At 45.7% G+C, this 22490-nt stretch overlaps 31 non-coding genes across 31 annotated transcripts; all 31 read left to right on the forward strand.

Moving 5' to 3' along the window:
• Nucleotides 1–250: 250 nt before the first annotated feature.
• Nucleotides 251–323, forward strand: Trnar-ucg (transfer RNA arginine (anticodon UCG)). The gene has a single exon. It is a non-coding gene; the product is annotated as a tRNA-Arg (tRNA).
• Nucleotides 324–763: 440 nt separating this feature from the next.
• Nucleotides 764–836, forward strand: Trnak-cuu (transfer RNA lysine (anticodon CUU)). Its single transcript has one exon. It is a non-coding gene; the product is annotated as a tRNA-Lys (tRNA).
• A 321-nt stretch (nt 837–1157) lies between these two features.
• On the forward strand, nt 1158–1229 carry Trnat-agu (transfer RNA threonine (anticodon AGU)). Its single transcript has one exon. It is a non-coding gene; the product is annotated as a tRNA-Thr (tRNA).
• A 548-nt stretch (nt 1230–1777) lies between these two features.
• Trnar-ucg (transfer RNA arginine (anticodon UCG)) lies at nt 1778–1850 on the forward strand. The gene has a single exon. It is a non-coding gene; the product is annotated as a tRNA-Arg (tRNA).
• Nucleotides 1851–2290: 440 nt separating this feature from the next.
• Trnak-cuu (transfer RNA lysine (anticodon CUU)) lies at nt 2291–2363 on the forward strand. Its single transcript has one exon. It is a non-coding gene; the product is annotated as a tRNA-Lys (tRNA).
• Nucleotides 2364–2684: 321 nt separating this feature from the next.
• Trnat-agu (transfer RNA threonine (anticodon AGU)) lies at nt 2685–2756 on the forward strand. The gene has a single exon. It is a non-coding gene; the product is annotated as a tRNA-Thr (tRNA).
• A 566-nt stretch (nt 2757–3322) lies between these two features.
• Nucleotides 3323–3395, forward strand: Trnar-ucg (transfer RNA arginine (anticodon UCG)). The gene has a single exon. It is a non-coding gene; the product is annotated as a tRNA-Arg (tRNA).
• Nucleotides 3396–3835: 440 nt separating this feature from the next.
• On the forward strand, nt 3836–3908 carry Trnak-cuu (transfer RNA lysine (anticodon CUU)). The gene has a single exon. It is a non-coding gene; the product is annotated as a tRNA-Lys (tRNA).
• Nucleotides 3909–11003: 7095 nt separating this feature from the next.
• On the forward strand, nt 11004–11075 carry Trnar-ucg (transfer RNA arginine (anticodon UCG)). The gene has a single exon. It is a non-coding gene; the product is annotated as a tRNA-Arg (tRNA).
• Nucleotides 11076–11515: 440 nt separating this feature from the next.
• On the forward strand, nt 11516–11588 carry Trnak-cuu (transfer RNA lysine (anticodon CUU)). Its single transcript has one exon. It is a non-coding gene; the product is annotated as a tRNA-Lys (tRNA).
• A 321-nt stretch (nt 11589–11909) lies between these two features.
• On the forward strand, nt 11910–11981 carry Trnat-agu (transfer RNA threonine (anticodon AGU)). Its single transcript has one exon. It is a non-coding gene; the product is annotated as a tRNA-Thr (tRNA).
• A 548-nt stretch (nt 11982–12529) lies between these two features.
• Trnar-ucg (transfer RNA arginine (anticodon UCG)) lies at nt 12530–12602 on the forward strand. Its single transcript has one exon. It is a non-coding gene; the product is annotated as a tRNA-Arg (tRNA).
• Nucleotides 12603–13042: 440 nt separating this feature from the next.
• Trnak-cuu (transfer RNA lysine (anticodon CUU)) lies at nt 13043–13115 on the forward strand. The gene has a single exon. It is a non-coding gene; the product is annotated as a tRNA-Lys (tRNA).
• A 321-nt stretch (nt 13116–13436) lies between these two features.
• Nucleotides 13437–13508, forward strand: Trnat-agu (transfer RNA threonine (anticodon AGU)). Its single transcript has one exon. It is a non-coding gene; the product is annotated as a tRNA-Thr (tRNA).
• Nucleotides 13509–14074: 566 nt separating this feature from the next.
• Trnar-ucg (transfer RNA arginine (anticodon UCG)) lies at nt 14075–14147 on the forward strand. Its single transcript has one exon. It is a non-coding gene; the product is annotated as a tRNA-Arg (tRNA).
• Nucleotides 14148–14587: 440 nt separating this feature from the next.
• Trnak-cuu (transfer RNA lysine (anticodon CUU)) lies at nt 14588–14660 on the forward strand. The gene has a single exon. It is a non-coding gene; the product is annotated as a tRNA-Lys (tRNA).
• A 321-nt stretch (nt 14661–14981) lies between these two features.
• Nucleotides 14982–15053, forward strand: Trnat-agu (transfer RNA threonine (anticodon AGU)). The gene has a single exon. It is a non-coding gene; the product is annotated as a tRNA-Thr (tRNA).
• Nucleotides 15054–15598: 545 nt separating this feature from the next.
• On the forward strand, nt 15599–15671 carry Trnar-ucg (transfer RNA arginine (anticodon UCG)). The gene has a single exon. It is a non-coding gene; the product is annotated as a tRNA-Arg (tRNA).
• Nucleotides 15672–16111: 440 nt separating this feature from the next.
• On the forward strand, nt 16112–16184 carry Trnak-cuu (transfer RNA lysine (anticodon CUU)). Its single transcript has one exon. It is a non-coding gene; the product is annotated as a tRNA-Lys (tRNA).
• Nucleotides 16185–16505: 321 nt separating this feature from the next.
• Trnat-agu (transfer RNA threonine (anticodon AGU)) lies at nt 16506–16577 on the forward strand. Its single transcript has one exon. It is a non-coding gene; the product is annotated as a tRNA-Thr (tRNA).
• A 548-nt stretch (nt 16578–17125) lies between these two features.
• Trnar-ucg (transfer RNA arginine (anticodon UCG)) lies at nt 17126–17198 on the forward strand. Its single transcript has one exon. It is a non-coding gene; the product is annotated as a tRNA-Arg (tRNA).
• Nucleotides 17199–17638: 440 nt separating this feature from the next.
• On the forward strand, nt 17639–17711 carry Trnak-cuu (transfer RNA lysine (anticodon CUU)). The gene has a single exon. It is a non-coding gene; the product is annotated as a tRNA-Lys (tRNA).
• A 321-nt stretch (nt 17712–18032) lies between these two features.
• On the forward strand, nt 18033–18104 carry Trnat-agu (transfer RNA threonine (anticodon AGU)). Its single transcript has one exon. It is a non-coding gene; the product is annotated as a tRNA-Thr (tRNA).
• A 557-nt stretch (nt 18105–18661) lies between these two features.
• Trnar-ucg (transfer RNA arginine (anticodon UCG)) lies at nt 18662–18734 on the forward strand. The gene has a single exon. It is a non-coding gene; the product is annotated as a tRNA-Arg (tRNA).
• A 440-nt stretch (nt 18735–19174) lies between these two features.
• On the forward strand, nt 19175–19247 carry Trnak-cuu (transfer RNA lysine (anticodon CUU)). The gene has a single exon. It is a non-coding gene; the product is annotated as a tRNA-Lys (tRNA).
• A 321-nt stretch (nt 19248–19568) lies between these two features.
• Trnat-agu (transfer RNA threonine (anticodon AGU)) lies at nt 19569–19640 on the forward strand. The gene has a single exon. It is a non-coding gene; the product is annotated as a tRNA-Thr (tRNA).
• A 551-nt stretch (nt 19641–20191) lies between these two features.
• Trnar-ucg (transfer RNA arginine (anticodon UCG)) lies at nt 20192–20264 on the forward strand. Its single transcript has one exon. It is a non-coding gene; the product is annotated as a tRNA-Arg (tRNA).
• A 440-nt stretch (nt 20265–20704) lies between these two features.
• On the forward strand, nt 20705–20777 carry Trnak-cuu (transfer RNA lysine (anticodon CUU)). Its single transcript has one exon. It is a non-coding gene; the product is annotated as a tRNA-Lys (tRNA).
• A 321-nt stretch (nt 20778–21098) lies between these two features.
• On the forward strand, nt 21099–21170 carry Trnat-agu (transfer RNA threonine (anticodon AGU)). The gene has a single exon. It is a non-coding gene; the product is annotated as a tRNA-Thr (tRNA).
• Nucleotides 21171–21727: 557 nt separating this feature from the next.
• Nucleotides 21728–21800, forward strand: Trnar-ucg (transfer RNA arginine (anticodon UCG)). Its single transcript has one exon. It is a non-coding gene; the product is annotated as a tRNA-Arg (tRNA).
• Nucleotides 21801–22240: 440 nt separating this feature from the next.
• Nucleotides 22241–22313, forward strand: Trnak-cuu (transfer RNA lysine (anticodon CUU)). Its single transcript has one exon. It is a non-coding gene; the product is annotated as a tRNA-Lys (tRNA).
• Nucleotides 22314–22490: the final 177 nt, after the last annotated feature.

Raw genomic sequence — 22490 nt, forward strand, 5'->3', positions numbered from 1 at the left:
CACATAGGGTGAGGTACCTTCTGCAAGCGACTGAGATGGCACTAAGCGATTGAAGCTGATTTGCCACCTCTTGTTTGATCAGCGTCATAAGGGCTTGAATGTAACTTGCGATGGGACACAGCAAGAAGTAGCGTCGTACTTTTAGTACTGAAATTTGAGATGGAGAACTGCGTCAAAGATGGGAAATTCATTCTGCCAAGTGTACAAATGGCGAAAATGAAGTGTGTGTGGAGAAGTATACTGCACCAGTGACCGTGTGGCCTAATGGATAAGGCGTCGGACTTCGGATCCGAAGATTGCAGGTTCGAATCCTGTCACGGTCGAGTTTTTCCTGTTCTGCAAAAGATGCATGCTGTTTTACTGTGTTGTTTGAGTACTCTAAAACTAGTTGGAAGTTGCTGCTGTCCGCTTCCTGGCTGCAAAACCGGCGTCTACCAGAAGCACAAGCAAGACAAGGGTGATCTGTAGCGAAGTTTTCGGCACAGTGCCGTTCAGGAGAGTTTTTGTTGGAACTACTGCATCTGATTCAGGAGCCAAGGGCTACGCCACAGGCGTCTGCGCACTGTCGAGCATGTGTGTTGAATAATGGTGCTGATAGCCACGTATCATTTCAAGCAGATTTGATGCCTTTCGGAGACAATTTTTCATTGAATAGGATTGTAGCTGATTTGTGGCAGCAGGAAATAAGTTGTAGTCAAAAGAATCTTCAATAGATGGTCGCAGGTCAAATCAGTATTGTATGGCTCGTAACGCGTTGCGTGCAGCCCGGCTAGCTCAGTCGGTAGTACATGAGACTCTTAATCTCAGGGCCGTGGGTTCGAGCCCCACGCTGGGCGGCGCAAAATTTTGTGTCTACGCGGATCCAACATGCGCCCCTCTCGTGAGCCTTGCGTAATGAACGTCACGGGTTACGACGATGCCTAGCTTCGTATGAATATCAGAGGAACGGTATTTGAAGCTGAAAGTGACTCTGAAATGAAATAAATGTGTTGTTTTAGAATTTTAGTTGTACATCGATATAGTGTGGGATGTGTAGGAAAGCAGCAGCTGTGCTAACTAAATGCAAATAATGGTCGCTCATGCGGTGCGTTTCGAGCTGAAGGGCTCCGATTCACTACTCTGTAAGAACAAAGTACCCGAAAAGGGCGCTAGGAGGCGCCTCCTTAGCTCAGTGGCAGAGCGCTGGTCTAGTAAACCAGAGGTCGTGAGTTCGATCCTCACAGGAGGCAAATGAATTTTGTAACAGCCCCTCCCACCGTGGCCCTTTCGAAAAAAGCGGTCAGGGATAAAAAAAATTATGAATGGGTGCGGTATTTAAGAAATGCTCTCGCAAATGAATAGTGTGAATGGTGCTATTAAAGTGGGCACCAGAATCTGCAGCTTTTGGCACTCTGCGGAGAATGCCGACGTGAAATACTTAGTTCTTGTGATGTATTTTCTACCCCTGATAAAGACCCTCGCGATTGTCGTCGTCGTCGTCGTCGTCGGCGCCGCCGCTTTGGTAATAGCGACAACTCGCCATTGTATCACATAGGGTGAGGTACCTTCTGCAAGCGACTGAGATGGCACTAAGCGATTGAAGCTGATTTGCCACCTCTTGTTTGATCAGCGTCATAAGGGCTTGAATGTAACTTGCGATGGGACACAGCAAGAAGTAGCGTCGTACTTTTAGTACTGAAATTTGAGATGGAGAACTGCGTCAAAGATGGGAAATTCATTCTGCCAAGTGTACAAATGGCGAAAATGAAGTGTGTGTGGAGAAGTATACTGCACCAGTGACCGTGTGGCCTAATGGATAAGGCGTCGGACTTCGGATCCGAAGATTGCAGGTTCGAATCCTGTCACGGTCGAGTTTTTCCTGTTCTGCAAAAGATGCATGCTGTTTTACTGTGTTGTTTGAGTACTCTAAAACTAGTTGGAAGTTGCTGCTGTCCGCTTCCTGGCTGCAAAACCGGCGTCTACCAGAAGCACAAGCAAGACAAGGGTGATCTGTAGCGAAGTTTTCGGCACAGTGCCGTTCAGGAGAGTTTTTGTTGGAACTACTGCATCTGATTCAGGAGCCAAGGGCTACGCCACAGGCGTCTGCGCACTGTCGAGCATGTGTGTTGAATAATGGTGCTGATAGCCACGTATCATTTCAAGCAGATTTGATGCCTTTCGGAGACAATTTTTCATTGAATAGGATTGTAGCTGATTTGTGGCAGCAGGAAATAAGTTGTAGTCAAAAGAATCTTCAATAGATGGTCGCAGGTCAAATCAGTATTGTATGGCTCGTAACGCGTTGCGTGCAGCCCGGCTAGCTCAGTCGGTAGTACATGAGACTCTTAATCTCAGGGTCGTGGGTTCGAGCCCCACGCTGGGCGGCGCAAAATTTTGTGTCTACGCGGATCCAACATGCGCCCCTCTCGTGAGCCTTGCGTAATGAACGTAACGGGTTACGACGATGCCTAGCTTCGTATGAATATCAGAGGAACGGTATTTGAAGCTGAAAGTGACTCTGAAATGAAATAAATGTGTTGTTTTGGAATTTTAGTTGTACATCGATATAGTGTGAGATGTGTAGGAAAGCAGCAGCTGTGCTAACTAAATGCAAATAATGGTCGCTCATGCGGTGCGTTTCGAGCTGAAGGGCTCCGATTCACTACTCTGTAAGAACAAAGTACCCGAAAAGGGCGCTAGGAGGCGCCTCCTTAGCTCAGTGGCAGAGCGCTGGTCTAGTAAACCAGAGGTCGTGAGTTCGATCCTCACAGGAGGCAAATGAATTTTGTAACAGCCCCTCCCACCGTGGCCCTTTCGAAAAAAGCGGTCAGGGATAAAAAAAATTATGAATGGGTGCGGTATTTAAGAAATGCTCTCGCAAATGAATAGTGTGAATGGTGCTATTAAAGTGGGCACCAGAATCTGCAGCTTTTGGCACTCTGCGGAGAATGCCGACGTGAAATACTTAGTTCTTGTGATGTATTTTCTACCCCTGATAAAGACCCTCGCGATTGTCGTCGTCGTCGTCGTCGTCGTCGTCGTCGTCGTCGTCGTCGGCGCCGCTTTGGTAATAGCGACAACTCGCCATTGTATCACATAGGGTGAGGTACCTTCTGCAAGCGACTGAGATGGCACTAAGCGATTGAAGCTGATTTGCCACCTCTTGTTTGATCAGCGTCATAAGGGCTTGAATGTAACTTGCGATGGGACACAGCAAGAAGTAGCGTCGTACTTTTAGTACTGAAATTTGAGATGGAGAACTGCGTCAAAGATGGGAAATTCATTCTGCCAAGTGTACAAATGGCGAAAATGAAGTGTGTGTGGAGAAGTATACTGCACCAGTGACCGTGTGGCCTAATGGATAAGGCGTCGGACTTCGGATCCGAAGATTGCAGGTTCGAATCCTGTCACGGTCGAGTTTTTCCTGTTCTGCAAAAGATGCATGCTGTTTTACTGTGTTGTTTGAGTACTCTAAAAGTAGTTGGAAGTTGCTGCTGTCCGCTTCCTGGCTGCAAAACCGGCGTCTACCAGAAGCACAAGCAAGACAAGGGTGATCTGTAGCGAAGTTTTCGGCACAGTGCCGTTCAGGAGAGTTTTTGTTGGAACTACTGCATCTGATTCAGGAGCCAAGGGCTACGCCACAGGCGTCTGCGCACTGTCGAGCATGTGTGTTGAATAATGGTGCTGATAGCCACGTATCATTTCAAGCAGATTTGATGCCTTTCGGAGACAATTTTTCATTGAATAGGATTGTAGCTGATTTGTGGCAGCAGGAAATAAGTTGTAGTCAAAAGAATCTTCAATAGATGGTCGCAGGTCAAATCAGTATTGTATGGCTCGTAACGCGTTGCGTGCAGCCCGGCTAGCTCAGTCGGTAGTACATGAGACTCTTAATCTCAGGGCCGTGGGTTCGAGCCCCACGCTGGGCGGCGCAAAATTTTGTGTCTACGCGGATCCAACATGCGCCCCTCTCGTGAGCCTTGCGTAATGAACGTAACGGGTTACGACGATGCCTAGCTTCGTATGAATATCAGAGGAACGGTATTTGAAGCTGAAAGTGACTCTGAAATGAAATAAATGTGTTGTTTTGGAATTTTAGTTGTACATCGATATAGTGTGAGATGTGTAGGAAAGCAGCAGCTGTGCTAACTAAATGCAAATAATGGTCGCTCATGCGGTGCGTTTCGAGCTGAAGGGCTCCGATTCACTACTCTGTAAGAACAAAGTACCCGAGAAGGGCGCTAGGAGGCGCCTCCTTAGCTCAGTGTCATAGTCGCGCTTCAGCTGTGCTACCGTGTGGACGTGTGTACTGCTGCGCTCCGACTGTGTTGTTTACATACTTGTTCTGCTGTTGTCTCCTTTGCCGTTTGTCCGTTCATCTTCGTGTTTGTATATCTTCGTTAGTGTTTGGCTGTTCGTCACCGTTCTGTCACTCACCGGAATTTCGGTTTTTTAACCGGAGTTTCATCCCTGTTCTGAATCATGTCTACGAACGTCAGGAAAAACACACTGATCTTCGCTTTCGATAAGGAAACCCGTCATATCCAGCCAACGTCCCTGGAAATACACGATTGGATTACTGAGGTAATTGGTGTCAACTCTGATTCCGTCCATACAATGCAGTTAGACAATGATAAATACTGTATTTTTGTTAAGTTTGAGAGCTCGGTGACGATAGATAGACTTTTAGCAAAGTGGGGTAGTGAAGTGGAATTCATTCACAGAGACGGCTCGAAGAGCAAAGTTCGGATCTGGCGAGCTGATATTGTTTACACTACCGTTCGCGTGCTTAACTTACCTATTGAAATTGATAATGATTTAATTAAGGATGCGCTTTGCAAGTATGGTGACGTTAAATCTGTTAATAATGAACGTTGGTCTCGTCACTACAAACTGCAGTGTTTTAACGGAATTCGATCTGTGGAGATGGACATCAAGACCAATATTCCGTCTCATATATTTGTACATGGCTACAAGGCGCAAATTGTGTATTCAGGTCAAGTACCGACCTGTCATGTTTGTAATGAGTCTGGCCACTTTAGACAGGATTGTCCGCGGCGGGTTTTTGTATTGAAAAGCAACCTCACGCAACGCCAGAAACTTACCCTAAATGATGTCTTGCCAAATAATGTATCTGTCCCGTTGGGTGTGGATACTGCCCAAGCAAACCACTCTGATTTATCCGTAAATGATATTACTCAATTTCCATGTTTAGATAAAAAGGCTGATCCTGACACCCCCGCATCCTCCGAATTGCAGACAAAAAAACGGCCCCATGAGATAACTGATAGCTGTTCTGACGACGAGTTGTCTGACAAATCTCACTCCGCACGCAAACAAAAACAATGCGAGGAGGAGGTAATGCCACAACTCCAGGAAATACAGATGGAAGCTTGTAAACAATCAGAACGTAAACAATTGGTGGGAAACTGCGAAGACGGGGATGTTTCTAGCAATAGCCACGAAACATCAGGAGGCGACACAGTTTGCAAAGACGAGCAGCCTTCTGACAGTCACGAGAAACAATTAGTGTGTCTGGCTCAACCCTCTGTAACGGCTAGTGCTTCCCCGACGGGTACTGACCACACGACAGGACTAAGCAGTACAGGCCGTGTCGTACAGTTGGACGACCCGACAGGATCGGCGTCACAACCGACCACCACAAAACCCGTCACAGAGCCTTCGGATGCCCCACGAAGGAAGTTAAAGCCACAACCGAATGTCAATGCTCCTCGTAATCAGACGAAGTTGAAGGGCGTGAAAGGTGACACGAAACCCCATAATGTGCGTTACGAAACTGTCAGGCACGAGTCATTGAAAGAATCTCCTGAGGAACTTCCTGATAATCAATCTTCTACTGACTCAGGAGGAAAATCTCAAACCTAGACTGCACCAATACTGCAATTTGCAACCTCTCAATGGGACGTTCTATTCTGTCTAAATTTTTCTGTGTCTCCTAAGTAATAATTTAGTAGAATGTTATTTATTCACTGTCCTAACATCCAACGAGTAATAGCGCAATGACCCAGTGTTATACTATTGCTACTGTCAATATTAATAAAATACGGTCGGCATTGAAAATAGCAGCGTTAAAAGAATTTTTATATGATTCGGGAACTGATATAGCCCTGCTGCAGGAAGTTGTCACGTCAGATTTAAATATTCCCGGATATGTTGCTCACCTAAATGTCTCCCACGAAACTAGCGTGGGGACAGCTTTTTTAATCCGGGATGGGATTCCAGTAACGGAAGTAGAACGATTGGAATCTGGAAGGGGAATAGGGCTCAAGATTTATGACGTGTCCCTTATTAACTTGTATGCCCCTTCCGGCAGCTCACATAGATCTGACAGAACACGATTTTTTAAAGACGAGGTAATCTACTTATTACGCAAAAACCCCAGTCACCTTATCATGGGGGGTGATTTTAATTGCGTCCTCAACAGGAAAGATCAGAGTCCGAATTTTAATTATTCTGCTGAATTAAAACATCTCGTTACTAGCTTAAAGCTAAAGGATGCTTGGGAATGCCAACACCCTGCTATTGTCGAATACACCTATGCAACATCCAATGCATGCAGCAGAATCGATAGATTCTACATTACCGAAAATCTCGAAACAGCTCTATTGAAAACAGAAACGATTCCTGTCTACTTTTCGGACCATTCCGGTGTGTTGGCCTGTATAAATTTACAAGCGCAGCCAATCCGCCGCTTCAAAAACCAGTGGAATTTAAATGTCTCGCTGTTACAAGACCGTGAATTAGAAGATCAGATAAAAGACGCATGGGCGTTGTGCCTGCGTGCTCTTCCTAGATTCGCGACTACCATAGACTGGTGGACAAAAATGACAAAGCCGAAACTTAGGAAGACGATCATGCAATATAGCTTTCAGAGGGCCAGAGATCTTAAAAACACTATAGAGTTCTATTACTCAGTACTCAGAGAGCTATATGGTCAAACATCTGGTTCACATCTTCGCCTGACAGATATCAAAAAAATTAAGGCTAAATTACTCAGCATTAAGAGGCATCAGCTGGAAGGACTTAAAATAAAATCCAAGGCGAAATCTGTATCAGAGGACGAAACAACTTCCCTATACCACCTTCTGAAGCACGCTAAAAACAGAAGAACGATGCTTATCGACGAATTACGGACGACTAATGGTACAAGTCTTAGGACACAGAAAGAGATTCTGAATGAGATCTATCGCTACTTCGATGAATTATATTCTGCAACTTCCAGCTGCGAGGAATCTATTGATGATTTCCTCGACTTTCTTGTGCCACAGCTGACGGATGATGACAACGTTACCTTCCTGTCGCACGTCTGTAATGAGGACGTTTATGAGACTCTGTGTACCTCCCCTCTGAATAAATCCCCAGGTCCTGATGGTCTACCTGCAGAATTTTATGTCCATTATTGGCCGATAGTGGGAGGGACAATTACAGCGATTGTAAATGAAGTTCTTCAGGGCGCAATGATACCCTCTGAATTTAAAGAAAGTAAAATAGTCCTTATCCCCAAAACTAAAGGACACAAAGATCTTACTAACTTCCGACCAATTTCGTTGCTCAATGCGGACTATAAAATAATAGCAAGAATTCTCAACAAGAAAATTTCATGCTTAGCAAGTAGACTGATTAGTCCGTATCAACACTGCATTGCAGGTAAAACTCTGTTTCACAATTTAGCGGAATTTCGGGACATAATTGCAATCACTTCCGTCACTAACATCAAATGTGCCCTGGTTTTCCTGGATTTTCATAAAGCATTCGATCTCGTGAATCATATCTACCTTTTCAAGACGTTAAAAAAACTCGGTTTCCAGGAACGAGCCTTAAACGTAATAAAAAACGTGGCGACAGGAATAAACGCATGCATAGCAGTTAACAGTCAGGCTACGCGAACATTACAAATACGACGCGGTGTTCCTCAGGGAAGCCCCCTTTCTATGTCACTATTTGCCATTTCACTGGACCCATTTCTTAAACGTATTCACGATAAATTAACAGGTATAACACTGTCAGGGTGCAAAACAGCTATAAAAGCTTATGCAGATGATGTAGGCGTCATCATCAGAAATAATGACGATGTAACTACGTTAGCTGCAGAGATTCAGACTTACTGCAGTGCGTCTGGGGCAAATTCAAATGAAAAGAAAAGCAAAATTTTACATCTTAGGGGTTTTGAGCACATAAACGTAGAGTGGGCAAAGCTGGTCAGGCAGCATACGACGCTTGGTGTCACATTGACCGCATGCCCAATGAAAATGACTGCGTTGAATTGGAAAGCTGCGGCACGGAAAGTGCAGGGTGCTATAATGGAAAATTTATCACGGAATATGAATCAGATTCAGAGGATTAAGTACATCAACACGTGTATATTAGCTACAGCATACCACACTGCTCAGCTCTTTCCACTACCCAAAATGATAGCCAAGAACATAACGTCCCGAATCACAAATTTCCTGTGGAAAGGAGAACTGTTTCGAGTAACCGCCAAAGTGGCCACCTTACATCCCCGAAATGGTGGTTTAGGTCTAATCAATATTACGAACAAAGCCTCTGCACTCTTCGTCAAAAGGCAACTAACTATCATTAGAGAAGTACCGGAAAGTATTTCAAGCCGACTTTTTGAAATTCTAAAGCCTCGCAGCCTGCAGCCTCCTATTGATGTGCGAAAAATTAACAATCGTCTCCAGCACGTGCGAGCCTTTTATATTGAACTAAGCTACTTGAGGGACGAAGTTACACGCCTACGTCACTTAACGTCAAGAGATATTATGCGGGTCTGGCAGACATGTGAAGGAAAGAATAAAGTAGAGAGACAGTTTCCTCACATACACTGGACTGCTATCTGGCAAAACATCAATTTAAAAGTTTTATCTTCTGACACGAGAACAGCATGGTACAAAGCCGTTAATAATATCCTTAGCACCAACGAAAGATTATATGAAATTGGTCTCAGTGACACCAATCTATGTCAACGATGTCGACTAGTGGACACAATTATCCATAGATACACTTGCAGCGGCAATATACATATCTGGAATTGGCTCAAAGTGCAAATAGCTCTCATTACAAGGTCTTCACCTCAGTACATCTCGCTGTCAGTGCTGCACAGACCACAAGACCGTTATTTTCCAGAGACGAAGAATAATGCCGTCTATTGGCTCCTAGGAAATTCTGTAACTTACGTAACTCTTGACGCTGGAACTGACACCGTTACAGATTTCAAGATATACTTACAGTGCAAATACCACAAAATACGTACGTATGCAGACCACAAGAAGAAATATGGTAATATGCTACAAATTATATTTGATAGAATGGGGATAGGCTAAAACCCATCAACCTAAAGCACACAGTATTGAGTGACTATATTACTACGTGCAGAAGCATTGTCTGTTTCATTTGCAATACTTTCCTTTTTGTTGATTTTCCACTATGACAAAACGGTCAAAAACGACAACTAATAAAAAAATTAGAAAAAAATTAAAAAAAATAAAATAAAATAAAAAAAAATTAAGGCAGGAACAACCAGTAGAACATTGAGTTGTATTTTTCATTTTGTGCACACGAAGAGCCATTACTTATTTCACGAACGAATTCTTTTCATTTAATCATGATAATACAAAAAAAAAAAAAAACACAAATTAAAAAAAATTTAAATAAATTAAAAACAACAAATTGCTAAAGTGGGCAGTTGTATTTTTGGATCGTAGGAGCAAAAAGGTCGAAAATCAGTGATGGGTATGGTGGAGACATTCTGGCCAGGCCTCAGATTATTTTTGACCCCTGCCCACTTTGCCTCCGTCTGCCAATCACTGGAAAAAAAAAAAAAAAAAAAAAAAAAAAAAAAAATAAGTGGCGCAGTTGGTTAGCGCACGGTACTTATAAGGCAGTAGCCGTGAGCAATGCCGGGGTTGTGAGTTCGACCCTCACCTGGGGCATACTTTTACTTCGTAGCAGCTGACTCTGAAAGCATCGGGACGCTAAATAAAAAAAAAAAAAAAAAAAAAAAAAAAAAAAAAGTGGCGCAATTGGTTAGCGCACAGTACTTATAAGGCAGTAGCCGTGAGCAATGCGGGGGTTGTGAGTTCGAGCCTCACCTGGGGCATACTTTTATTTCGTAGCAGCTGACAAAAACAAAAAAAGAAAAAAAAAAATGGATAAGGCGTCGGACTTCGGATCCGAAGATTGCAGGTAAAAAAAAAAAAAAAAAAAAAAAAAAAAAAAAAAAAAAAAAGTCGGTAGAGCATTAGGCTTTTAACCTAAGGGTCCAGGGTTCAAGTCCCTGTCCGGGCGGAAATTTTAATACTTTGGTAGCGATTCGTCTGGTAGCGGTGGAAACGCTACGGAAAATAATGCAGCTACGCCGTTTTCAAAAAAAAAAAAAAAAAAAAAAAAAAAAAGTGGCAGAGCGCTGGTCTAGTAAACCAGAGGTCGTGAGTTCGATCCTCACAGGAGGCAAATGAATTTTGTAACAGCCCCTCCCACCGTGGCCCTTTCGAAAAAAGCGGTCAAGGATAAAAAAAATTATGAATGGGTGCGGTATTTAAGAAATACTCTCGCAAATGAATAGTGTGAATGGTGCTATTAAAGTGGGCACCAGAATCTGCAGCTTTTGGCAGTCTGCGGAGAATGCCGACGTGAAATACTTAGTTCTTGTGATGTATTTTCTACCCCTGATAAAGACCCTCGCGATTGTCGTCGTCGTCGTCGTCGGCGCCGCCGCCGCCGCTTTGGTAATAGCGACAACTCGCCATTGTATCACATAGGGTGAGGTACCTTCTGCAAGCGACTGAGATGGCACTAAGCGATTGAAGCTGATTTGCCACCTCTTGTTTGATCAGCGTCATAAGGGCTTGAATGTAACTTGCGATGGGACACAGCAAGAAGTAGCGTCGTACTTTTAGTACTGAAATTTGAGATGGAGAACTGCGTCAAAGATGGGAAATTCATTCTGCCAAGTGTACAAATGGCGAAAATGAAGTGTGTGTGGAGAAGTATACTGCACCAGTGACCGTGTGGCCTAATGGATAAGGCTCGGACTTCGGATCCGAAGATTGCAGGTTCGAATCCTGTCACGGTCGAGTTTTTCCTGTTCTGCAAAAGATGCATGCTGTTTTACTGTGTTGTTTGAGTACTCTAAAACTAGTTGGAAGTTGCTGCTGTCCGCTTCCTGGCTGCAAAACCGGCGTCTACCAGAAGCACAAGCAAGACAAGGGTGATCTGTAGCGAAGTTTTCGGCACAGTGCCGTTCAGGAGAGTTTTTGTTGGAACTACTGCATCTGATTCAGGAGCCAAGGGCTACGCCACAGGCGTCTGCGCACTGTCGAGCATGTGTGTTGAATAATGGTGCTGATAGCCACGTATCATTTCAAGCAGATTTGATGCCTTTCGGAGACAATTTTTCATTGAATAGGATTGTAGCTGATTTGTGGCAGCAGGAAATAAGTTGTAGTCAAAAGAATCTTCAATAGATGGTCGCAGGTCAAATCAGTATTGTATGGCTCGTAACGCGTTGCGTGCAGCCCGGCTAGCTCAGTCGGTAGTACATGAGACTCTTAATCTCAGGGCCGTGGGTTCGAGCCCCACGCTGGGCGGCGCAAAATTTTGTGTCTACGCGGATCCAACATGCGCCCCTCTCGTGAGCCTTGCGTAATGAACGTAACGGGTTACGACGATGCCTAGCTTCGTATGAATATCAGAGGAACGGTATTTGAAGCTGAAAGTGACTCTGAAATGAAATAAATGTGTTGTTTTGGAATTTTAGTTGTACATCGATATAGTGTGAGATGTGTAGGAAAGCAGCAGCTGTGCTAACTAAATGCAAATAATGGTCGCTCATGCGGTGCGTTTCGAGCTGAAGGGCTCCGATTCACTACTCTGTAAGAACAAAGTACCCGAAAAGGGCGCTAGGAGGCGCCTCCTTAGCTCAGTGGCAGAGCGCTGGTCTAGTAAACCAGAGGTCGTGAGTTCGATCCTCACAGGAGGCAAATGAATTTTGTAACAGCCCCTCCCACCGTGGCCCTTTCGAGAAAAGCGGTCAGGGATAAAAAAAATTATGAATGGGTGCGGTATTTAAGAAATGCTCTCGCAAATGAATAGTGTGAATGGTGCTATTAAAGTGGGCACCAGAATCTGCAGCTTTTGGCAGTCTGCGGAGAATGCCGACGTGAAATACTTAGTTCTTGTGATGTATTTTCTACCCCTGATAAAGACCCTCGCGATTGTCGTCGTCGTCGTCGGCGCCGCCGCCGCCGCTTTGGTAATAGCGACAACTCGCCATTGTATCACATAGGGTGAGGTACCTTCTGCAAGCGACTGAGATGGCACTAAGCGATTGAAGCTGATTTGCCACCTCTTGTTTGATCAGCGTCATAAGGGCTTGAATGTAACTTGCGATGGGACACAGCAAGAAGTAGCGTCGTACTTTTAGTACTGAAATTTGAGATGGAGAACTGCGTCAAAGATGGGAAATTCATTCTGCCAAGTGTACAAATGGCGAAAATGAAGTGTGTGTGGAGAAGTATACTGCACCAGTGACCGTGTGGCCTAATGGATAAGGCGTCGGACTTCGGATCCGAAGATTGCAGGTTCGAATCCTGTCACGGTCGAGTTTTTCCTGTTCTGCAAAAGATGCATGCTGTTTTACTGTGTTGTTTGAGTACTCTAAAACTAGTTGGAAGTTGCTGCTGTCCGCTTCCTGGCTGCAAAACCGGCGTCTACCAGAAGCACAAGCAAGACAAGGGTGATCTGTAGCGAAGTTTTCGGCACAGTGCCGTTCAGGAGAGTTTTTGTTGGAACTACTGCATCTGATTCAGGAGCCAAGGGCTACGCCACAGGCGTCTGCGCACTGTCGAGCATGTGTGTTGAATAATGGTGCTGATAGCCACGTATCATTTCAAGCAGATTTGATGCCTTTCGGAGACAATTTTTCATTGAATAGGATTGTAGCTGATTTGTGGCAGCAGGAAATAAGTTGTAGTCAAAAGAATCTTCAATAGATGGTCGCAGGTCAAATCAGTATTGTATGGCTCGTAACGCGTTGCGTGCAGCCCGGCTAGCTCAGTCGGTAGTACATGAGACTCTTAATCTCAGGGCCGTGGGTTCGAGCCCCACGCTGGGCGGCGCAAAATTTTGTGTCTACGCGGATCCAACATGCGCCCCTCTCGTGAGCCTTGCGTAATGAACGTAACGGGTTACGACGATGCCTAGCTTCGTATGAATATCAGAGGAACGGTATTTGAAGCTGAAAGTGACTCTGAAATGAAATAAATGTGTTGTTTTGGAATTTTAGTTGTACATCGATATAGTGTGAGATGTGTAGGAAAGCAGCAGCTGTGCTAACTAAATGCAAATAATGGTCGCTCATGCGGTGCGTTTCGAGCTGAAGGGTTTCGATTCACTACTCTGTAAGAACAAAGTACCCGAAAAGGGCGCTAGGAGGCGCCTTCTTAGCTCAGTGGCAGAGCGCTGGTATAGTAAACCAGAGGTCGTGAGTTCGATCCTCACAGGAGGCAAATGAATTTTGTAACAGCCCCTCCCACCGTGGCCCTTTCGAAAAAAGCGGTCAGGGATAAAAAAAATTATGAATGGGTGCGGTATTTAAGAAATGCTCTCGCAAATGAATAGTGTGAATGGTGCTATTAAAGTGGGCACCAGAATCTGCAGCTTTTGGCAGTCTGCGGAGAATGCCGACGTGAAATACTTAGTTCTTGTGATGTATTTTCTACCCCTGATAAAGACCCTCGCGATTGTCGTCGTCGTCGTCGTCGTCGTCGTCGTCGTCGTCGGCGCCGCCGCCGCTTTGGTAATAGCGACAACTCGCCATTGTATCACATAGGGTGAGGTACCTTCTGCAAGCGACTGAGATGGCACTAAGCGATTGAAGCTGATTTGCCACCTCTTGTTTGATCAGCGTCATAAGGGCTTGAATGTAACTTGCGATGGGACACAGCAAGAAGTAGCGTCGTACTTTTAGTACTGAAATTTGAGATGGAGAACTGCGTCAAAGATGGGAAATTCATTCTGCCAAGTGTACAAATGGCGAAAATGAAGTGTGTGTGGAGAAGTATACTGCACCAGTGACCGTGTGGCCTAATGGATAAGGCGTCGGACTTCGGATCCGAAGATTGCAGGTTCGAATCCTGTCACGGTCGAGTTTTTCCTGTTCTGCAAAAGATGCATGCTGTTTTACTGTGTTGTTTGAGTACTCTAAAACTAGTTGGAAGTTGCTGCTGTCCGCTTCCTGGCTGCAAAACCGGCGTCTACCAGAAGCACAAGCAAGACAAGGGTGATCTGTAGCGAAGTTTTCGGCACAGTGCCGTTCAGGAGAGTTTTTGTTGGAACTACTGCATCTGATTCAGGAGCCAAGGGCTACGCCACAGGCGTCTGCGCACTGTCGAGCATGTGTGTTGAATAATGGTGCTGATAGCCACGTATCATTTCAAGCAGATTTGATGCCTTTCGGAGACAATTTTTCATTGAATAGGATTGTAGCTGATTTGTGGCAGCGGGAAATAAGTTGTAGTCAAAAGAATCTTCAATAGATGGTCGCAGGTCAAATCAGTATTGTATGGCTCGTAACGCGTTGCGTGCAGCCCGGCTAGCTCAGTCGGTAGTACATGAGACTCTTAATCTCAGGGCCGTGGGTTCGAGCCCCACGCTGGGCGGCGCAAAATTTTGTGTCTACGCGGATCCAACATGCGCCCCTCTCGTGAGCCTTGCGTAATGAACGTAACGGGTTACGACGATTCCTAGCTTCGTATGAATATCAGAGGAACGGTATTTGAAGCTGAAAGTGACTCTGAAATGAAATAAATGTGTTGTTTTGGAATTTTAGTTGTACATCGATATAGTGTGAGATGTGTAGGAAAGCAGCAGCTGTGCTAACTAAATGCAAATAATGGTCGCTCATGCGGTGCGTTTCGAGCTGAAGGGCTCCGATTCACTACTCTGTAAGAACAAAGTACCCGAAAAGGGCGCTAGGAGGCGCCTCCTTAGCTCAGTGGCAGAGCGCTGGTCTAGTAAACCAGAGGTCGTGAGTTCGATCCTCACAGGAGGCAAATGAATTTTGTAACAGCCCCTCCCACCGTGGCCCTTTCGAAAAAAGCGGTCAGGGATAAAAAAAATTATGAATGGGTGCGGTATTTAAGAAATGCTCTCGCAAATGAATAGTGTGAATGGTGCTATTAAAGTGGGCACCAGAATCTGCAGCTTTTGGCAGTCTGCGGAGAATGCCGACGTGAAATACTTAGTTCTTGTGATGTATTTTCTACCCCTGATAAAGACCCTCGCGATTGTCGTCGTCGTCGTCGTCGTCGCCGCCGCTTTGGTAATAGCGACAACTCGCCATTGTATCACATAGGGTGAGGTACCTTCTGCAAGCGACTGAGATGGCACTAAGCGATTGAAGCTGATTTGCCACCTCTTGTTTGATCAGCGTCATAAGGGCTTGAATGTAACTTGCGATGGGACACAGCAAGAAGTAGCGTCGTACTTTTAGTACTGAAATTTGAGATGGAGAACTGCGTCAAAGATGGGAAATTCATTCTGCCAAGTGTACAAATGGCGAAAATGAAGTGTGTGTGGAGAAGTATACTGCACCAGTGACCGTGTGGCCTAATGGATAAGGCGTCGGACTTCGGATCCGAAGATTGCAGGTTCGAATCCTGTCACGGTCGAGTTTTTCCTGTTCTGCAAAAGATGCATGCTGTTTTACTGTGTTGTTTGAGTACTCTAAAACTAGTTGGAAGTTGCTGCTGTCCGCTTCCTGGCTGCAAAACCGGCGTCTACCAGAAGCACAAGCAAGACAAGGGTGATCTGTAGCGAAGTTTTCGGCACAGTGCCGTTCAGGAGAGTTTTTGTTGGAACTACTGCATCTGATTCAGGACCCAAGGGCTACGCCACAGGCGTCTGCGCACTGTCGAGCATGTGTGTTGAATAATGGTGCTGATAGCCACGTATCATTTCAAGCAGATTTGATGCCTTTCGGAGACAATTTTTCATTGAATAGGATTGTAGCTGATTTGTGGCAGCAGGAAATAAGTTGTAGTCAAAAGAATCTTCAATAGATGGTCGCAGGTCAAATCAGTATTGTATGGCTCGTAACGCGTTGCGTGCAGCCCGGCTAGCTCAGTCGGTAGTACATGAGACTCTTAATCTCAGGGCCGTGGGTTCGAGCCCCACGCTGGGCGGCGCAAAATTTTGTGTCTACGCGGATCCAACATGCGCCCCTCTCGTGAGCCTTGCGTAATGAACGTAACGGGTTACGACGATGCCTAGCTTCGTATGAATATCAGAGGAACGGTATTTGAAGCTGAAAGTGACTCTGAAATGAAATAAATGTGTTGTTTTGGAATTTTAGTTGTACATCGATATAGTGTGAGATGTGTAGGAAAGCAGCAGCTGTGCTAACTAAATGCAAATAATGGTCGCTCATGCGGTGCGTTTCGAGCTGAAGGGCTCCGATTCACTACTCTGTAAGAACAAAGTACCCGAAAAGGGCGCTAGGAGGCGCCTTCTTAGCTCAGTGGCAGAGCGCTGGTCTAGTAAACCAGAGGTCGTGAGTTCGATCCTCACAGGAGGCAAATGAATTTTGTAACAGCCCCTCCCACCGTGGCCCTTTCGAAAAAAGCGGTCAGGGATAAAAAAAATTATGAATGGGTGCGGTATTTAAGAAATGCTCTCGCAAATGAATAGTGTGAATGGTGCTATTAAAGTGGGCACCAGAATCTGCAGCTTTTGGCAGTCTGCGGAGAATGCCGACGTGAAATACTTAGTTCTTGTGATGTATTTTCTACCCCTGATAAAGACCCTCGCGATTGTCGTCGTCGTCGTCGTCGTCGTCGCCGCCGCTTTGGTAATAGCGACAACTCGCCATTGTATCACATAGGGTGAGGTACCTTCTGCAAGCGACTGAGATGGCACTAAGCGATTGAAGCTGATTTGCCACCTCTTGTTTGATCAGCGTCATAAGGGCTTGAATGTAACTTGCGATGGGACACAGCAAGAAGTAGCGTCGTACTTTTAGTACTGAAATTTGAGATGGAGAACTGCGTCAAAGATGGGAAATTCATTCTGCCAAGTGTACAAATGGCGAAAATGAAGTGTGTGTGGAGAAGTATACTGCACCAGTGACCGTGTGGCCTAATGGATAAGGCGTCGGACTTCGGATCCGAAGATTGCAGGTTCGAATCCTGTCACGGTCGAGTTTTTCCTGTTCTGCAAAAGATGCATGCTGTTTTACTGTGTTGTTTGAGTACTCTAAAACTAGTTGGAAGTTGCTGCTGTCCGCTTCCTGGCTGCAAAACCGGCGTCTACCAGAAGCACAAGCAAGACAAGGGTGATCTGTAGCGAAGTTTTCGGCACAGTGCCGTTCAGGAGAGTTTTTGTTGTAACTACTGCATCTGATTCAGGAGCCAAGGGCTACGCCACAGGCGTCTGCGCACTGTCGAGCATGTGTGTTGAATAATGGTGCTGATAGCCACGTATCATTTCAAGCAGATTTGATGCCTTTCGGAGACAATTTTTCATTGAATAGGATTGTAGCTGATTTGTGGCAGCAGGAAATAAGTTGTAGTCAAAAGAATCTTCAATAGATGGTCGCAGGTCAAATCAGTATTGTATGGCTCGTAACGCGTTGCGTGCAGCCCGGCTAGCTCAGTCGGTAGTACATGAGACTCTTAATCTCAGGGCCGTGGGTTCGAGCCCCACGCTGGGCGGCGCAAAATTTTGTGTCTACGCGGATCCAACATGCGCCCCTCTCGTGAGCCTTGCGTAATGAACGTAACGGGTTACGACGATGCCTAGCTTCGTATGAATATCAGAGGAACAGTATTTGAAGCTGAAAGTGACTCTGAAATGAAATAAATGTGTTGTTTTGGAATTTTAGTTGTACATCGATATAGTGTGAGATGTGTAGGAAAGCAGCAGCTGTGCTAACTAAATGCAAATAATGGTCGCTCATGCGGTGCGTTTCGAGCTGAAGGGCTCCGATTCACTACTCTGTAAGAACAAAGTACCCGAAAAGGGCGCTAGGAGGCGCCTTCTTAGCTCAGTGGCAGAGCGCTGGTCTAGTAAACCAGAGGTCGTGAGTTCGATCCTCACAGGAGGCAAATGAATTTTGTAACAGCCCCTCCCACCGTGGCCCTTTCGAAAAAAGCGGTCAGGGATAAAAAAAATTATGAATGGGTGCGGTATTTAAGAAATGCTCTCGCAAATGAATAGTGTGAATGGTGCTATTAAAGTGGGCACCAGAATCTGCAGCTTTTGGCAGTCTGCGGAGAATGCCGACGTGAAATACTTAGTTCTTGTGATGTATTTTCTACCCCTGATAAAGACCCTCGCGATTGTCGTCGTCGTCGTCGTCGTCGTCGGCGCCGCCGCCGCCGCTTTGGTAATAGCGACAACTCGCCATTGTATCACATAGGGTGAGGTACCTTCTGCAAGCGACTGAGATGGCACTAAGCGATTGAAGCTGATTTGCCACCTCTTGTTTGATCAGCGTCATAAGGGCTTGAATGTAACTTGCGATGGGACACAGCAAGAAGTAGCGTCGTACTTTTAGTACTGAAATTTGAGATGGAGAACTGCGTCAAAGATGGGAAATTCATTCTGCCAAGTGTACAAATGGCGAAAATGAAGTGTGTGTGGAGAAGTATACTGCACCAGTGACCGTGTGGCCTAATGGATAAGGCGTCGGACTTCGGATCCGAAGATTGCAGGTTCGAATCCTGTCACGGTCTAGTTTTTCCTGTTCTGCAAAAGATGCATGCTGTTTTACTGTGTTGTTTGAGTACTCTAAAACTAGTTGGAAGTTGCTGCTGTCCGCTTCCTGGCTGCAAAACCGGCGTCTACCAGAAGCACAAGCAAGACAAGGGTGATCTGTAGCGAAGTTTTCGGCACAGTGCCGTTCAGGAGAGTTTTTGTTGGAACTACTGCATCTGATTCAGGAGCCAAGGGCTACGCCACAGGCGTCTGCGCACTGTCGAGCATGTGTGTTGAATAATGGTGCTGATAGCCACGTATCATTTCAAGCAGATTTGATGCCTTTCGGAGACAATTTTTCATTGAATAGGATTGTAGCTGATTTGTGGCAGCAGGAAATAAGTTGTAGTCAAAAGAATCTTCAATAGATGGTCGCAGGTCAAATCAGTATTGTATGGCTCGTAACGCGTTGCGTGCAGCCCGGCTAGCTCAGTCGGTAGTACATGAGACTCTTAATCTCAGGGCCGTGGGTTCGAGCCCCACGCTGGGCGGCGCAAAATTTTGTGTCTACGCGGATCCAACATGCGCCCCTCTCGTGAGCCTTGCGTAATGAACGTAACGGGTTACGACGATTCCTAGCTTCGTATGAATATCAGAGGAACGGTATTTGAAGCTGAAAGTGACTCTGAAATGAAATAAATGTGTTGTTTTGGAATTTTAGTTGTACATCGATATAGTGTGAGATGTGTAGGAAAGCAGCAGCTGTGCTAACTAAATGCAAATAATGGTCGCTCATGCGGTGCGTTTCGAGCTGAAGGGCTCCGATTCACTACTCTGTAAGAACAAAGTACCCGAAAAGGGCGCTAGGAGGCGCCTCCTTAGTTCAGTGGCAGAGCGCTGGTCTAGTAAACCAGAGGTCGTGAGTTCGATCCTCACAGGAGGCAAATGAATTTTGTAACAGCCCCTCCCACCGTGGCCCTTTCGAAAAAAGCGGTCAGGGATAAAAAAAATTATGAATGGGTGCGGTATTTAAGAAATGCTCTCGCAAATGAATAGTGTGAATGGTGCTATTAAAGTGGGCACCAGAATCTGCAGCTTTTGGCAGTCTGCGGAGAATGCCGACGTGAAATACTTAGTTCTTGTGATGTATTTTCTACCCCTGATAAAGACCCTCGCGATTGTCGTCGTCGTCGTCGTCGTCGTCGTCGCCGCCGCTTTGGTAATAGCGACAACTCGCCATTGTATCACATAGGGTGAGGTACCTTCTGCAAGCGACTGAGATGGCACTAAGCGATTGAAGCTGATTTGCCACCTCTTGTTTGATCAGCGTCATAAGGGCTTGAATGTAACTTGCGATGGGACACAGCAAGAAGTAGCGTCGTACTTTTAGTACTGAAATTTGAGATGGAGAACTGCGTCAAAGATGGGAAATTCATTCTGCCAAGTGTACAAATGGCGAAAATGAAGTGTGTGTGGAGAAGTATACTGCACCAGTGACCGTGTGGCCTAATGGATAAGGCGTCGGACTTCGGATCCGAAGATTGCAGGTTCGAATCCTGTCACGGTCGAGTTTTTCCTGTTCTGCAAAAGATGCATGCTGTTTTACTGTGTTGTTTGAGTACTCTAAAACTAGTTGGAAGTTGCTGCTGTCCGCTTCCTGGCTGCAAAACCGGCGTCTACCAGAAGCACAAGCAAGACAAGGGTGATCTGTAGCGAAGTTTTCGGCACAGTGCCGTTCAGGAGAGTTTTTGTTGGAACTACTGCATCTGATTCAGGAGCCAAGGGCTACGCCACAGGCGTCTGCGCACTGTCGAGCATGTGTGTTGAATAATGGTGCTGATAGCCACGTATCATTTCAAGCAGATTTGATGCCTTTCGGAGACAATTTTTCATTGAATAGGATTGTAGCTGATTTGTGGCAGCAGGAAATAAGTTGTAGTCAAAAGAATCTTCAATAGATGGTCGCAGGTCAAATCAGTATTGTATGGCTCGTAACGCGTTGCGTGCAGCCCGGCTAGCTCAGTCGGTAGTACATGAGACTCTTAATCTCACGGCCGTGGGTTCGAGCCCCACGCTGGGCGGCGCAAAATTTTGTGTCTACGCGGATCCAACATGCGCCCCTCTCGTGAGCCTTGCGTAATGAACGTAACGGGTTACGACGATGCCTAGCTTCGTATGAATATCAGAGGAACGGTATTTGAAGCTGAAAGTGACTCTGAAATGAAATAAATGTGTTGTTTTGGAATTTTAGTTGTACATCGATATAGTGTGAGATGTGTAGGAAAGCAGCAGCTGTGCTAACTAAATGCAAATAATGGTCGCTCATGCGGTGCGTTTCGAGCTGAAGGGCTCCGATTCACTACTCTGTAAGAACAAAGTACCCGAAAAGGGCGCTAGGAGGCGCCTTCTTAGCTCAGTGGCAGAGCGCTGGTCTAGTAAACCAGAGGTCGTGAGTTCGATCCTCACAGGAGGCAAATGAATTTTGTAACAGCCCCTCCCACCGTGGCCCTTTCGAAAAAAGCGGTCAGGGATAAAAAAAATTATGAATGGGTGCGGTATTTAAGAAATGCTCTCGCAAATGAATAGTGTGAATGGTGCTATTAAAGTGGGCACCAGAATCTGCAGCTTTTGGCAGTCTGCGGAGAATGCCGACGTGAAATACTTAGTTCTTGTGATGTATTTTCTACCCCTGATAAAGACCCTCGCGATTGTCGTCGTCGTCGTCGTCGTCGTCGGCGCCGCCGCCGCCGCTTTGGTAATAGCGACAACTCGCCATTGTATCACATAGGGTGAGGTACCTTCTGCAAGCGACTGAGATGGCACTAAGCGATTGAAGCTGATTTGCCACCTCTTGTTTGATCAGCGTCATAAGGGCTTGAATGTAACTTGCGATGGGACACAGCAAGAAGTAGCGTCGTACTTTTAGTACTGAAATTTGAGATGGAGAACTGCGTCAAAGATGGGAAATTCATTCTGCCAAGTGTACAAATGGCGAAAATGAAGTGTGTGTGGAGAAGTATACTGCACCAGTGACCGTGTGGCCTAATGGATAAGGCGTCGGACTTCGGATCCGAAGATTGCAGGTTCGAATCCTGTCACGGTCGAGTTTTTCCTGTTCTGCAAAAGATGCATGCTGTTTTACTGTGTTGTTTGAGTACTCTAAAACTAGTTGGAAGTTGCTGCTGTCCGCTTCCTGGCTGCAAAACCGGCGTCTACCAGAAGCACAAGCAAGACAAGGGTGATCTGTAGCGAAGTTTTCGGCACAGTGCCGTTCAGGAGAGTTTTTGTTGGAACTACTGCATCTGATTCAGGAGCCAAGGGCTACGCCACAGGCGTCTGCGCACTGTCGAGCATGTGTGTTGAATAATGGTGCTGATAGCCACGTATCATTTCAAGCAGATTTGATGCCTTTCGGAGACAATTTTTCATTGAATAGGATTGTAGCTGATTTGTGGCAGCAGGAAATAAGTTGTAGTCAAAAGAATCTTCAATAGATGGTCGCAGGTCAAATCAGTATTGTATGGCTCGTAACGCGTTGCGTGCAGCCCGGCTAGCTCAGTCGGTAGTACATGAGACTCTTAATCTCAGGGCCGTGGGTTCGAGCCCCACGCTGGGCGGCGCAAAATTTTGTGTCTACGCGGATCCAACATGCGCCCCTCTCGTGAGCCTTGCGTAATGAACGTAACGGGTTACGACGATGCCTAGCTTCGTATGAATATCAGAGGAACGGTATTTGAAGCTGAAAGTGACTCTGAAATGAAATAAATGTGTTGTTTTGGAATTTTAGTTGTACA

This window comes from Schistocerca cancellata, unplaced genomic scaffold (genome assembly GCF_023864275.1).
Source record: "Schistocerca cancellata isolate TAMUIC-IGC-003103 unplaced genomic scaffold, iqSchCanc2.1 HiC_scaffold_1109, whole genome shotgun sequence".
Lineage (NCBI taxonomy): Eukaryota > Metazoa > Arthropoda > Insecta > Orthoptera > Acrididae > Schistocerca > Schistocerca cancellata.